Source organism: Protomyctophum parallelum, assembly GCF_964188405.1.
Source record: "Protomyctophum parallelum genome assembly, chromosome: 3".
In the NCBI taxonomy this organism is placed as follows: domain Eukaryota; kingdom Metazoa; phylum Chordata; class Actinopteri; order Myctophiformes; family Myctophidae; genus Protomyctophum; species Protomyctophum parallelum.
This window is the reverse complement of record NC_139698.1, coordinates 45,795,821-45,811,084: the sequence shown is the minus strand read 5'-3', so window position 1 is coordinate 45,811,084 and position 15,264 is coordinate 45,795,821. Positions and strand designations below refer to the sequence as shown.

At 44.5% G+C, this 15,264-nt stretch overlaps 1 protein-coding gene across 1 annotated transcript in view; it reads right to left on the bottom strand.

The window, feature by feature from the left end:
• adgrb1a (adhesion G protein-coupled receptor B1a) overlaps positions 1-15,264 on the bottom strand; it is a gene marked incomplete at its 5' end in the record, with an annotated part of 84,815 nt that overhangs the window by 55,900 nt on the left and 13,651 nt on the right. The window lies entirely within an intron of this gene.

The window sequence follows — 15,264 nt, the reverse complement described above, 5'->3', positions numbered from 1 at the left end:
GCGTGACACTGTAGTATGATCAAGTACGACGTTCATTTAAAAAAATGAGTTAGAATATGGAGATACAAGGTTTCTTCCCAACACACACACACACACACACACACACACACACGTAATGAGGGTCCGTGATACAGCAATGCAATCTCAGCATATGTCAGAATGATGAGTTTCCTCCATGTCCCGTGGATGGGAGCAGACACATTCCAATGAGGAAGTCTAAATCAGCAAATGATTTCCTTTTGCGTTGGAAATGAAATTAGCAGGCACCAGTGATCACAGTCAATATCCTTGTTGTCAGCTAACTGGTCAACTGTGTCCAGATTGTTTACTCACGGCTGAAGAAATTGGATTTGCCCGTTTCTGCGACCATGATCGCTCCTGTCAACCGATCAAAATCGACCACAATATTCAATTGTAGGAAAAAAGCAATGTCTTGGCTAATATGGTACTTCCACTGAACAACCTCATGTGCACCGGGGATATTGCAAGTGGGCCTCCAAATAACTGGCCAAATACTAACATTTAATTGATAATGACAATAATATAGGAACTTAAAGCACCTATGTAATTTTCTGTATGTTCGGTATGTCACAATATAAATTATACAATTGGGGTGGTTGTATTTTGTCTCCCTTCATGACTCACCTACTAGACACAGGATTTGACACAAATTTTGACCTGATGGTCAAGATTCAATTTATCCCCTGAGCAAGCGGGCAGGCTCTATTAGCTCAATGGTCAAAATGTGTGCACTTGCGCTGGAAACTGGGTTCAAATCTGGGGTATAGAAGAGGAAAGTTACATAGTGCAGCTTTAATAGTATACTAATAATGTGTTGTGCCTGTCACATGACATGTGCAAAGCGACTTCAGTCAGGAAACTCAGTGCAGTTGCTGGCGGCTGGAAGTTTGCTCTGCTCATTCCTGCTTGCTTTTGCTACTATATATTTTGCAACCCATTTATTTTTCACCCAGTGTCAATTATCTAAGGGTTAGGGTTAGGGTTAGGGCGCTACACTTCCTCTGCCAACCTGGGGAGGGCAGCGGACTGACCTCATGCGCCCTTCTATGCATGAGGAGTCCAAGCTGCTTCTTTTCAGTTTTCACCTGACAGGGGAGAGTTTCCCTGGGCCGGACGTAGCGCATGGAAGGAACACGTTATTTCGACCACTTCCTTTCCCCTCCATGATTCATCAGGTGCCCCGGCTGGCCAGGGGGAGGTAGTTTAGAGACCAGGATTACAGTGCAGTTTTTTGTGAGGGTACCTAGTACCCCAGAGTTTGCATGTTCTCCCCGTGTCCCCTAGGGCCTAGGGGACACGGGGAGAACATGCAAACTCTGCTGTTTATGTATGAGAGTCCGTATGATTGGGACTGATGCACTTTATCAGAGTACATAAAAAGCAGATCCAATTAATCGCCAAACCATAATAAATATATTGCTCATTTTATATTCAATAAATGTATATTATATCCATTCATGAGTTGTCCTGTCTGAACGTTAGTTAAGTCGTAACATAATCGGATTCATCAGTAAAATAAATGTGATCTGAAAATGTGTGGGCTGCGAACGCTTTCAAGTGGGCCCTGATCCATGAAAGGTCATGAGAACCACAGTCATATCAACCCTGGGTGTCATACAGTATCAACCTCACTGAAAAGTGAAAACACACGGCACATCAAATCAAACCCCGATATTTTTCCATGAAACCTTTCCCCACGCGCTTATGGGACAAAGCCCCGAGCAGGACAGTGCAGGCAGAATAACCTTCAGCCACCCTCCTCCTGAATCATTTTATTGTGAACAAATATGCTTTATGAATACAGAGAGAGAGGGAGATTAGCTGCAGTTTGGAGAGAGGACACAGGCTCCTTCCTGTCACATGACTGCCCTTTTTGCGGGTTAGGCGGGTAGCAAGAGAGAGAGAGAGAGAGAGAGAGAGAGAGAGAGAGAGAGACGGGAGACTCCATTTAGAGATAAACCTCATTCTTCTCCCAGGGAAAATGACAGAAGCCTATATCAACTTTTTCTGTCCAATAATCAGAGAGGTGGTAAACGAGAAATGGCTGGCGAACAATGCAGCGACTTTGCTCTAGCTCTGTCTCTCTCCCTCTCTCTCTCTCCCCCATTCCAAGGACATTTCATTATTATGTTCAGAGGGGTCTCTTTTGTTCCCGTGCACCACCCAGGGTGGCACGGACCACTGCAGGGTCGGCGTCACCCCCTTCAATCATCCTTAAAATTATTATCTCCTCCTCACATTGTCTGTCTGTGAATGTGTCTGCTTATCGCTTGTGTGTGTGTGTGTGTTTCTGTACAGCATGTGTGTGTGTGTGTGTGTGTGTGTGGGTGTGCATGTGTTTCTCAGTATATATGAGGGACAGAGAGGAAAATAGAGAGAGAAAGATATATATAATATATATCTGTGTGGATGGGTGCGTGCCTGTGTGCATGAATGCGTGCGTGCGTGCATGTGTACGTGTTGGTGCATGCGTGCGTGCATGCGTGTGTGCGTGCGTGCGTGCCTGGTTTCCCACTGTGTGAAACTTCCTGAAAGTCACCTTGGGGTCCTGTTTGGAGTGGTGGGATGACTGGAGCAGCGTCTCCTGTTACAGATCAGCTTTCTGCTCGCCTCTGAAGTCATCAATAGCAGGCAAACCCTCCATCCCCTCCCGAAAAAAAACACCACAATCAATAACTGCTGCTGCTGAAACCCTATCTTAAAAAGCTGTAGTGTGGCTCTGTGTGTGTGTCTGTGTGTGTGTGTGTGTGTGTGTGTGTGTGTGTGTGTGTGTGTGCACAGAGCGTGCATGCGCGTGTTTCCTGCATGTGTTTACATGTTTCCCGTATCTTACTGTTTATGTGTTTGTATGTGCACTCTGTGTGTGTGTGTGTGTGTGTGTGTGTGTGTGTGTGTGTGTGTGTGTGTGTGCGTGCGTGTGCGTGTGCGTGTGCGCGCGTGCGCGTGTGCGTGTGCGTGAGCATGTGTGTGCCTGCGCGAGTATAGATTGATGGGTATACTCAGTACTCTGAAGACTGGGGAGGATGACGACTTTGGATTTTTCGTCGCGTACGGGGGGAGGGCGAGGGGGGAGGGGGGGTGTTGGAGGAGAAGAGAGCAAAATGAATAGGGAGGAGATGAGAGGAAAAGACAAAAGAGAAAGGAAAATGAGGGAGTGGGGGATAAGATGGTTGGGGGGAGGGGACGATTGGTTCTTCATGTGAGCCGAATGGATATATATATATATATATATATATATATATATATATATATATAGAGAGAGAGAGAGAGAGAGAGAGAGAGAGAGAGAGAGAGAGAGAGAGAGAGGAAGAGGGAGCCTCCATCACATGGCTAGTGCTGACACCCAGAGGACAGAAGTAGTGAACTGCAGGCTGCAGCAGATAACAGATAGAGGAATGAATGGGGGAAAGAGAGAGAGAGAGAGAGAGAGAGAGAGAGAGAGAGAGAGAGAGAGAGAGAGAGAGAGAGAGAGAGAGAGAGAGAGAGAGAGAGAGGAAATAAGGTGAAAATAAAATCCAATGCAACGCGTTGTAGGACTGATAAGGAAGGGAAATGGATGGGGGGAGGGGGGATAATTCGTCGTCAAGGATGATCTCTGTGCCTGCAGTATATTGTCTCTGTTGGGTGATCCAAATTTGAGAATAGAAAAGAAAATAACAGATCACCTCACTTTGCTTGTAGATCTGCCATTTTTTTCACTTGCCGCTTTCTTTCATTTTGGCGATTTTTGTATTATTATTATTATTTATTTTGTTATACAGAATTATACTGTGATTCTACTAGACCCCAGGACATTACTTTTGTGGTCAGATGTAATTTCCTAGGGTCTAGTCTAGTAGGACGATAGTAAATAATAATATAAGAAATCGCCATAAAATGTTGTAAAAGAAAATCGCAAAACGTAAAAATGTTATACTTTCTCTAATAGCAACCTAAAACATGAACTAATTTGTCCTTTAAAGTGTACTCAAAAACATATAATTATATATTTTCCCCTATATTTCTTAAGTGGTCTTGAAAGCAGAATGTTAAGCAGAACATAATATTATGATCTTGTTCCCCTGAGGGAGAGCTTTCTATGTACTCTGAGTTGCATGTCACCAGGAGGATGTGTGATGATGTCACCAACAGGTCAAGCCTATCACGGTCCTAATGTGGTAACCTGACACCTTCAGAAATCAGAGTAGGCATATTGACATCTTGAAAGAATAGATCGTTGCTGTCCTGCAGGAACCTCTTGTCTCCATATAGTATTCTAACATTTTGTGTTTCTTCGTAAATGAACAACCTACTTGATCACACTGCCGCGTCACACAAAAGCATATAAAGTGCTATATATATTTATTTTTAATTATTTGAATTGTGAAAAGTAACCGTTTTGGACATATGAGGTTTCCACACGACAGAGACAATGAGCCGCTGACATGGAATTCCTGGTACATATCATGTTGCCAATTTGTGTTTTGTCATCATGTGTTTTGTAATCTCTCTCTCTCTCTCTCTCTCTCTCTCTCTCTCTCTCTCTCTCTCTCTCTCTCTCTCCCTCTCTCAATATCATTGGTATAAAATCCCACAGGTCTAATCCAGTGCCTGCAGTCCGTATCCTGCTCTAGATAAATATTTGAACAGGCTCCCTCGTACGATCCCATCCCATCGATCAACCACCCTCCCCGAGGCAGGAAGTTTAACTCAGGTGCGCACCCAGCACCTAATCAGGACCCCTGCCACGTCCATGGATGACATTGTCCCCGCTGTCACCCACATTATTAACATGCCCCTCCCCCCGGATCTGACCTTACGCTGAGAGTTTGGGGTGAACCAGAGAACCCTTCTGATGTCAAAATCTGACAGACTCATGGAGAAGCAGCCAGGTGGGACGCCGGCGTTGAACACAGAAATGAAAGGAGAACACGCCTGTAATTATGTGTGCGTGTTTGGCACGCGCATGTGTGTGTGTGTGTTGCGGGAGGATGGGGGTTTGACTTCAATCGTCCATTCTGATTCCGCGATCAATCTCTCATGCTTGTGGCAGGTGCATGAGGCCACGCAACGATACCCCGGCCTCCTCTTTGACCCCCGGAGCCCATGCACGATGGCGCCGCAAACCGCCGTCCCCAAGCCTCGTGGAAAGCCCTCAGGACTTAGCCCCTCCGCTCCAACCCGTTGTCTATAAATACACATCATGTGGGGTGGGGGCTCTCTTTGGTTTCAGGTGCAGGTCAGCCAAGCAGACATTTCAATTCCGAAGATGGATGCCCCGCTTCAGAGGCAGCGATAAGGGAAAGCCTGAAACAGTCCTTCCCTATAGGGATCAGATGGGTGTTGTAGGCCCACCCCCTCTGTCTGATGAGCAGGCAGGGAAAAGTTAGATTTTTCTTTTCTTATTTCTCTTCTTTTTCCTTTTCACCTCGAAAACGCCCGCCGCCAGACTAAATAAAGAAAAAGGCGAATACCAATGAGAAAGGAAAAGCCTGCTTGCGCATATGCTGCAACCCACGTATCGTGTGGCGCCGACGTAAGCCGGCAAGCATTTAGTCATTTAAGATCTCGCCGGTCACGTCTTTTCCAAAAGTAAACACAAAGACAAAGACAACAGACGGAGAGAGACGGGGCGAGGCTCTAGCCGGAGGAGTTGTTTACAGGTTGTTGACGTACGAGGCACGCCTCCGCGCCCTGCCCGGGTGTTGCACGGAAGGGTTCCTATGGTAACTGCGAGGACCGCAGAGCCTCTTTCCTCTGTGGACTCCAGCAGAATGGCCACCCCCTCACTCAGCCCTGCATGCCTCACGCTGCTTCTCTGAGAATTTTGTCCACCCCCGTCCTCAAACCTTCTCCTCTGGTCCAGCGCTCAGCGACTCCCTCTCTCTCTCTCTCTCTCTCTCTCTCTCTATCTCACACACACACACACACACACACACACACACACACACACACACACACACACACACATACACAGTCACCATCACTGGCCTAACGGAGCAATGCGGTCGATTCTCCCCACGCTTCATGATGCTCCCATACATCAGAGGCCCTTGTCTCAAAACATAGCGTGGGATGGTGACTGCACTGTGACTCACAGTACAGGGAGAGAGAGAGAGAGAGAGAGAGAGAGAGAGAGAGAGAGAGAGAATGAGTTATGCGGGGGTGGGCAGAGGTCAGGATCTACCTGCACAGTGAATTCCTCTGCGTTGTTTAACTTTGGGAGTGAGAAAAAAGGGACCCAAATGACGGTCCCGTTTTAAACTTTCTCTGAGTCACGCTGAGGGTTTCTGCTACGCAGGGTTTGATCTGGCAGCGGGCAACAAGACAAAGGGCCTTAAGTTGGAACATGCATTAAATGGCATGATGAGTTTATGCAGAACCGTGGACGGGCCTGTCGAGGCCCAGGTTCTCTCACCCCCCTCACTTCTGCAGTGCTGCAGTGACCCTGTTGCACGCATAGGACATAGTCCTCAGGCTTGCCTGTTATCCAACAGCCTTTTCATTCAAATGAACTGCCCCGCAAGATAGCTATTTGGACTCGAGTGTGTCTGCTATGTGGACACGGGGCTACTGCCAAATGTTTGGCCCGGTTGAGAAAATGTAGCCTAGAGAGACAGACAAAGCGAGATAAAGTAGCCTACTATATGAGAACAGACCTGAAGGAATATCTTGAGACATGGTGCCTACTGCCTAGGAGAGACAAACAGATCAAAAGTTGCAAAATATATATATATAAATATGTCACAAAAGGCTAACTTGTGCCATATTTACTCCAAAAAAGTCAATGAGCAAAAACTATACCTGATAAACCATATCAGCATACATTAATAATACATCAATTAAGTAGGTTTCTATAGTCTATAGATCCTATAGGCCCTGAGCGGTAGATGCAGCAAAATGTACGTAATTTGCATGTTACATTTGTGGGTGAACCAGACCTAATGTATAGAAAGTAAACAAAAGCAAAAACACAAATAATACACTTAGAACACTCCACTAAATACTGCATCAAGGCCAACATGTGTATAACTGTGTGTGTGTGTGTGTGTGTGTGTGTGTGTGTGTGTGTGTGTGTGTGTGTGTGTGTGTGTGTGTGTGTGTGTGTGTGTGTGTGTGTGTGCGTGCGTGCGTGCGTGCGTGCGTTTCATGCGTGCGTGTGTGCGTTGGTGGTGGGCGGGAGGGTGTAATCCTTGCAGCTGTTCTATACCAAACGATGCTGTGAGCAGCTTCTTGAACCTCTATAGGGTCAGAATCACAACAATCAAGTCGTCTGGAACGTGAAATGTTTGTGATGTTGCGGGTGGGCCTCATCATGAATGGATCAGTGTAATGAAAAACAAACATTGCCAGGGGAAGAGATAGATACGTTTCAAAATCAACTGGTCAATGTGTTAATTTGCCTGACAAAGACATTTAAGACTCTGACAAGTGATGTGTACAAGCAGCATCTGCATAAATGTATACCCGACATATTTTACCGCTTTTACATGCACTCGTTGGCTGTGTTTGTTTGGTTAGCAACGGGTTAGCCATAGCCACATGATTGACAACAACGAGAGGGACCAGATGGGAGCAGGAGGAGGAACTCACGGATGCCACCAGCTGGTGGAGTCAGGTTAAGGCCAACCATGACTGACCGACAAACTGACCGAGTGGCTTATACTATAGCTGTCTGGTCGCAGTGCATATGTTGGTTAGACATACTAACAATCCAACAGGCATTAGTACACCGTTGCTCCTGACATGCGCTGCCGGTTACAACTAACCTGTGGCTCCCGACATGCGTGGCAGGTTACAACTAACTTGTGGCATGTTAAAACTAACCGTGGACTGTTAGTATGTCGGAACACACAGATTAGCTCTACACAGACAGATGGACATACACACACAGACAGGGTGAAAAACCAATCTCTATACGGCCTATCCGTGACATTCACAGTGTCAGGACTGGGGAGAAAACCCAGCCTCAGCACTGGCAGGCTGGCAGGCTGGCAGGACAAAACTATGGTAGGTAAGTTTATTCTGTGTTTTTAAAAGAACAAAGGGAGCACATACATATGCATATTCATGTATACATACTGTACACATAAATCTATATACATGCGGTTGGATCCACTTATAAAAGTGGCACCGAAAAGGTGTAGGCTGAAGCCAAGGCTTATGCCTACTCAAAGTGTTCTCAAAATGGATGATACCTCAGGTGTAGAGGCAGAAAAATATTCAATTCCAGAAATGAAGAATAACTTTTATCTCAAAATCCCTAAAGATAGCCTAATGAAGGTCGTATATGGCCAAACGGTGCTGTTCCCTTAAACTATTTCACTGCATGTGAAGACAGTGTGTGGGAGTTTTTTCCTTTTTCAATCTCAAAATCCCAGAAGATCAATGTTTGACAAAATTGACAAAAAACACAATTACAAAACTAAAAAGGTCTTTAAATGGCATGAAGTCCAACACAAAATCCTCAAAATCACAGGAGGCAAAGTGCAAAAGACACTTCAAGAATGGCATGAGGGGACATGGGCCAAACACAATGGTTCACACATACAAAGACTAACCACAGAACTGCGGAAGAGGCAGGGTTTAGACTTTAGATAGACAGGCAAACACCAGGGAAATTAAGGACAAGGTACAGGTCAGGTGAGGTGGGAAACAAGGAGGCGGGCATAAACAATATAGTTGAGAACAGACATGCCTATCAAAACCCCTGAGCCCTGCCTGACACACAGTGTGGCATGAGCTTAAAATGACAAATCAAGCACAAACATCCAGAGAATGAAACATTCTCAATTTATCTCAAAAGTACAGTGGTGACAACTAACAGCACAGAGACGGTTTCACTTTCTTTTTAAACGACAGTGAGGCAGAAGGTGGATTAAAAGCTTCTATCCACCATTTCTGACCACAATCAGCAGGTCACACTGGCAAAGTAACAGTTCAGATTTTCGCCCACCTGCCAACGCATTAGACACCACGAAACAACAACCTGAAGTCCTTTCAGCTGTTTTAGACCAAACGATACTGAAAATGAGTATTTTGTGGATGTTTGCAATATTATAATTTTTTGCCCTATGGGCATTGTGACGAATGGATCAGTGTAATGAATTACAAAACTAACATGACAACATTGTCAGATTAAGAGCTGGACACATTTGATATCAACTGGAGCATGTGTTAATTCTCCTGACAAAGAAACACAGTACGTGTGACAAAAAAAGACGCAATCCACAATATGGTAAAGCCAGCTCTTTATTTGCACTAGAATAATTCGGAGAGAAATATATAATAGGCCAAACCTGAACAACAGACTGATAGACTGACCACTGATTGACAGACTGACTGACGGACAGACTGACTGACAGACTGCCCAATAAACTGAGCGGGAATACTTTCTGAGTGGTCACATGCAGGTAGGGTTGTCCCGATCCGATCAGGGATCGGAAATCAGGGTCATGTAATTTTCAAATGATCGGATCGGGAGCAAAAACACCTGATCAGGATATCCCTAGTATCAATATTATATCCATATCATGATATAAGACTGGACATTGTCTGTGATTTTGGATATTGTAGGCCTACTATTGTGATATGCCATAAACGTGTTCTATAAAAATTTAATAATCGGTTCGGGAAAAATCGGGATCGGCAGACACTCAATAATCAAATGATCGGAATTGGATCGGGAGCAAAAATACATGATCGGGACATCCAGTCACAGGCAGCTAAGGAAAGACTGCATCTTTGTAAAGAAAGTTGATCATTCTGGAGATCAGAGAGATAGACTTGAAAACAATAGACCCAATTCAGACACACACTGTGGGAAATCTTCTGGGAGGTATATACGCAGAGCAAACACACAGAACAGTGGCTGCTTGTTCTCGGTAACCCAACAGCTGACAAAATCGTGACACATGTAGGCCCAGAGATCGTGGCGAGAAAAACGTAAGACGATGTTCACACAGAGGACACAGGAGTAATCTGCACCAAGGCTGCCTGCAGCTGTGGAGAGGGATGCTATTTTTCTGGCTACACCAAACTAAGATGTGACATCCCCAGGGTACACGGCGTACACAGGCACAGGATGACACATCAAGCGCAAACATCCAGAGGAAGATATGATGTGTCTATTAGCTCTCTGGCATCTTCTGTATAGGAGGAAGAACGTTCCCGTGAGGCAATGTCTAGACGAGGCACTATAATGCACCGTACAGTAAGTAGGCTACAACCGTGACAACCAACAGGCTCTAAAACAAAAAGGACTGCAGTCAAAAGGTGACATAGAATCTTCACAACTGTTGTGATTTTATCCACGCCGCCTTCTACCCAGTGGTAGAAATCAATCCCAGCACTCACTCCTGCATGGTCAAATAAAATGACAGTGCTTTCAATGCACTAATTGCAACGTAAGTATTATTATTATTGTAATTATTTTAATCACAGCACCGCTGCATTGGAATGTAGAAGGTTTCCAAAATAATGTAAAGATTTTTCAGAAATTAAAAATAATAATAATAATGAAAATGGCAGATGTGCAAGCTCACAAAGCATAGATGCTGCTGATTCATCCAAAAAGCAAATTCATTTTGAAAATGAAATTAAGTCAAAGTCAAAGTACACAAGTAAAGTGCAGATACAAAAACAATGTATGTAACTTTAAACTTACAGAACACAAACAAAATGTTGTGCTTTGTTCCCGTCCATCACTGAGTACAACGTGACAGTGACAGCAAACAGTACGAGGACTCTAACAATGGACGGTGAGTCAAAAAGGTTGCCTCAAATCTTCACTCCCAGCTTTGATTTCATTCAGGACCAACATACTTCTATACTGATGTTTGCTGGCGTCTCAACAGTGTTTGACATTTAACAAGAGAGCGACTAAATGCCGGGTCAAAACATTGTTCTGACAAGGCAGGATTATTTGAAAAGGTATTGAGAAATTGAGGCACTCTGATAAAACTCTCCAGGTGGAGTGTGTACTGTGTACCATATCAAGGCTCACAGTCCTAGCTGCAGCCGGCCCGCATTCCAACTTCCAATCTGACCCGAGGCCCTTTGCTCTCTCTCTTTCTCTGTGAAATAGTGAAAATAGAAAATACCTAAAACGATAATCTAAAAAAAAGGCCCAGAGCCTTGATCTATAGGTTATCTTCCACAATTACAATTTACAATTTAGGCATTTAGCAGACGCTCTTAATCCAGAGCGACTTACATTTAAGCAAGAACAAAAGCATGGGAATACATCACATAAAAGCATTTATCATGAGACATGCGTAAGCTAAGAAGGTAACAGTGGAATATCTATATGATGAAACTATACATACACTATACATAATAAACTATACATATTCACTACTATGCTATACATATGTACTATGGCGTGCTATGACTATATACAATACAATTATAGTGCTGTCTACATAACATGCTATAAGTCTGTGTCAAATGCTATCTAAGCCAACAACAACAACAACAACAACACAACAGAGTGAAAGTAGAAGAAAACACTCATTTTAAAACTCCTGCCCTCTTTTTCATTGCATCTTAGACGCCACTGTCACCCGCATTGTATCCATTTGTTTTGAGAATACACAAAATATGCTTGCTGAATAGCAGCACGCAGAAGAGAAAGCATTATGAAAACACTGAATAGTCCACTCATTCTGGAGCAGTGACCTATTGTGACCAGGCTGAAGTCATTTTCCACCAGCTCCAAATGGCAGAGAGTACGTACAATCAATAATGTAAGGCAGTTCGATATGAATGAGGCTACAGACGTCCAACTTAAACCCACTCTCCACAGTACTCCTCATCTGGTAAAATTGCTATTATAAACATACTTATTATGTATTCTAATCTAACTGCTTATAACACTATATAAGTATTATAGTTATAATAATAACTCATTCATGCTCATAATACTTAACAATAATCATAACACACTATAAAGCATTCTATAATGACGTATAAAGTCACTAATAACCCTTTAAAGCAACAAATAACCACTTATAGTGACTTATAACCAGGGGGGCAGTCAGACAGATATTTTGTGAAGCTTCTAAGGAAATCGGGATTTCCTGAAAGTTCATATAATGGCCTGTTGTGGCGCTGTCATTGGGCCCAAAAAAACCCATAGCCCCATAGAAGTCCATGTATTTGGGCCCAACTTCACCTAGACTGTATTACCTTAATAAACATGGTCATGAATACTTTCTGCTTCCAGTCACTAGTTTAAAATCTCATTTCTAATGTCATAATATTCTTTTTGGTAAATTATGGTCCCATTTATAAAACAATGACCATAAAGTCGCGTATGTTCTGAGGGGCGTGGCTACCGTTACAGTCTATGATCGGGATTCCCCACCCACTCGAGTCAAAGTAAAAACCAACGGAGAAGAAGGGGGGAAGTCCCGCCTCGTTGTCTGGGCCAGCCAATGGGCCAGCTGGGCCCAAACGGATCTAGAAAGATGGCGATGTACAATTCAAGGACTGACAGGCTTCATTTCACGTTCATGTTAGACCCGCGGAGCACTTTGTCCATATTTTTTACAGTCTATGCTTATAACATGACAGTATAATCCATTTTAACAGTGATTACAATGCATTAAAGGACCACTTCAACCTTCAACCTTCACTTTTCAACCTATCTTCATATAATAGGTCCTCACTAATAATCATGAAAAACATTGGCGCAATTCTTTTCTACTCGGTCTGTTTCTCATAGGAGGGCTGTGGGCAGTTCAGAAACCGTCTTCCAGTGACATCATCGATGGGGAATACAAGCTAATAAAAACTGCAGGCTTTCTAGTCCTGAAAAGTTGCAATGCGAAAATGGAAGCTCACGATAATGAAAATCTAAACATTTTTGTAAAAAAAATCTTGTTTAAAAAATACTCTGCCTAATGATGATGTCACTGGAAGACGGTTTCTAAACTGCCCACAGCCCTCCTATGAGACACACACAGTGTACGAACTGTGTGTTTCAACGAATCATTTAGCAAAGGAGCCCGTGGAACCTCCTGAAGGTCACCAGGGTGTCCCCAGACCCCATGTTTTCTTTTTTCTAATATATTTTTTATCCCACGATTTTGTAACCCATTTTTCACCCCTGTGTCAATCATCTAATGTGATCCTGGGCTCTACACACCCTCCGCCAACCTGGGGAGAGCAACGGACTTAACTCATGCTTCCTTCATGCTTGAGTGTCCAAGTTGCTCCTTTACACCTGACAGGGGGGAGTTTCCCTGGTTGGACGTAGCGCGTGGAAGGAACACGTTATTCCAACCAGTTCCTTTCCCCTCCATCAGGTGCCCCGGCTGGCCAGGGGGAGGCAGTTTAGAGACCAGGATTACTGCATGTTTTTGTGAGGGTACGTACCCTAGGGGACACGGGGAGAACATGCAAACTCAGACCCCATGTTGAGAACCTGTGGACTAAAGGCTCTGACAAATAGAAACAAACATACATGAACACTGCATATTTCTTGCCATTTCTTGCATCAAGAAATGCACCCATTGTTTACAACATCCACAGACACACTGGAGGCGTCAATCGGGCACATCTAAAGCTGTTGACACGTCTTTCACAACACTGTTCTATTTTTGAGCTTTGCTGCAGGACACAGACCACCAATATACCATGTTCTATGGCAACCTGCAGGCATTGACAAGTTCATGTTTGTTTTTTTGTTTTTTTGTGTTTTCACTTGTTATCATCGCCCTACATTGTCTCCTGAGAAACACGTCTGTTTTTCTAAGGCGTGGCAAGAGCCTATAGCTGTCTATGATGATAGGGTCAGTTTGTCTGTATGTGTGCGTGCGTACGTGCGTGCGTGCGTGCGCCGCTATTCTCACAAACCGCTGGACATATACATGTGCCAAACTTATGCCTGCTGCCGTATAGGCCACAGACTTGCCTCCAAGAATATCATTTATGTCCTGTCTTATGTTTTAGACTTATAAAATACAATATTTATGTATGGAAGTCAAAGGAGCTCAGATCAGGCTCAACCCTTGCCCACATTTGGAGTCATATGTCATCATAGATACATCATTGACTGACATCATAGATTTCTTATGACATGATAGCCATGCACCTTTGAGCCAATTTGCTGCATGCATGTGTGTGCGTATGCGAGTGCCCTTCATGTGTATATGCGCATACCCTGCATGCATGTGTGCGTGCGTGTGTGCATGCGTGTGTGTGTGGTGTGTGTTAAACTTGTTTACAGTATACCACATGGGACATGTCGGCACTAATGAGCTCTTCCACTACAGACCTGGCAGCGTTGGCTGAACCCTGCTCATTGCATGTTTGTGTGCATGAATGAATGTGAATGTGAATGTGTGTGTGTGTGTGTGTGTGTGTGTGTGTGTGTGTGTGTGTGTGTGTGTGTGTGTGTGTGTGTGTGTGTGTGTGTTTGTGAGAGTGTGGGTATGTGCTATCACCTCTGGGTGTCATTCCAGGTGATGGTACCAAGGAGAGCCGCCTTTACAGCCCCCCCTGCAGAGGCACTGCTGCCTACTTCTAACAAGGCCACAGAGGTCTGCACAAACACAACCGAAACACACACACACACACACACACACACACACACACACACACACACACACACACACACACATGCACATGTACACGCACACGTTCACAGATACACAAACACACACACATTCACAGATACACGGCAGAGCGAGTGAGCAAAGTGTATGTGTGACTGTGTGCTCACTGCACGTGTGTGCCCACGCAGACACCATGCAGCGCACATACAGTTATACACTGACAATGAATCACTCCGTTCCTTCTCAGGACCCCGCCGGCAGTAAAAAGCCACACACTGCGGTCAGACCCGAGGCAATTCATCTTCATCGTCTTTGTCATCAACGTGAAGAAAGGCAGAGAGCGCCTCCGACGACCATTAAATGGACTGCTAGCTAGCACTCACACCCAAGGAGACCGCTTTAGAAACCAGAGCACTCTCTCACTCACTCTTCTTCTTTAAATATCCTTGAAGACACATTGACTCGGACACGCACGCACGCACGCACGCACGCACGCACGCACGCACGCACGCACGCACGCACGCACGCACGCACATACACACATTTGTTTTGCATAGACTTAGTCTCATTTGTTCTCAAAGTGGGGTCCAGGGACCCTCAGGGTGCCTTGAAGGGGTTCCAAGTGGACCCCTGAGGTCTGAAACTCTGAGAGAGTATACCGGTCCATTTGGTTCCATTTGTATACTCTCAGCATTATGCGGGT